The sequence below is a fragment of the Tupaia chinensis genome, unplaced genomic scaffold, assembly GCF_000334495.1.
Source record: "Tupaia chinensis unplaced genomic scaffold, TupChi_1.0 Scaffold000258_1, whole genome shotgun sequence".
Lineage (NCBI taxonomy): Eukaryota > Metazoa > Chordata > Mammalia > Scandentia > Tupaiidae > Tupaia > Tupaia belangeri.
Genome location: NW_006159738.1, coordinates 3,035,906 through 3,036,656, shown reverse-complemented (window position 1 = coordinate 3,036,656; position 751 = coordinate 3,035,906). Strand labels below are relative to the sequence as shown.

The following is a 751-nucleotide window of genomic DNA, read 5'->3' as shown; positions in this document are numbered from 1 at the left end:
AGTTTTAAGCCACTGGGTTCAGGACTCGAATTGCGGTCGACTACATGGGAGTGCAGCGACATAGTCATTACGCTAACTGCTGGTCCCACTCAACCCAATTTCTATCTTTCTGATTCTCTGACAGACCTGGGACGCTGCTCTTCCCCGCCCCCCCCGGATTTAAACAAAACAATGCTGTTAGTTTATATGCTCATCCAGACCTGAACTGCAGTCCCAGTCTGCCTTGTCCTCACTGTGTGGCGACAGGATGCAAACAGGAAGTGTGGGTGAAGCTTCTAACTTGGCCCCGTCGCATAGTAGGCTAGTCCCTTATCATGGTTACTGACAGCCTGGATCCCTTCCAGCACTGCCACTTCCCAGCTGTGAAGCCGTGGGCAGACTAACCCCTCTCCACGATGTGCCTGCCAGAGAGTGACAGCATCAGGACCTACCCGAGGACCACTGAGCGAGTTCAGGGCCTTCAGAAGCATACAGCACTTAGGGTGGTGCCCGGGCCCCACCCCATGCCTTCCAGTAACCCCTGTCATTCCTCCTGGTAAGTAGGTCTTCCCAGGCCAACAGGTGGTATGGGAGTTAAGGTGCTGGATCCCACATGGCCCACTGTGCACTCTGAGTCCCAGACCTTGCTGTTTGAAAAATAAAAGGGGTGCATGTGCATGCGTGCCCCAAATCTCAAGAAGAGAATGGAGGAGAAGGGAATGAGGTGTGGCCACCCCCCCCCCCCCCCCCCCCGCGCCGGGGGCGCCCTCTC

At 56.1% G+C, this 751-nt stretch overlaps 1 protein-coding gene and 1 long non-coding RNA gene across 6 annotated transcripts in view; one reads left to right on the top strand and one right to left on the bottom strand.

Annotated features, from left to right (window-relative positions):
- The window catches only part of TCTN1 (tectonic family member 1), a 26,443-nt gene that overhangs the window by 9,825 nt on the left and 15,867 nt on the right, over positions 1 to 751 (bottom strand). The gene's annotated exons all lie outside the window — the stretch shown is intronic.
- LOC114007946 (uncharacterized) overlaps positions 1 to 751 on the top strand; it is a 14,232-nt gene that overhangs the window by 2,949 nt on the left and 10,532 nt on the right. For 2 of the 3 annotated variants that reach the window (XR_003549522.1, XR_003549521.1), the window contains exon 1: positions 38 to 535. This is a non-coding gene — a long non-coding RNA (uncharacterized LOC114007946). Of the gene's footprint in view, positions 1 to 37; positions 536 to 751 lie in introns of those variants that run through there. The other variant, XR_003549523.1, reaches the window with a different exon arrangement.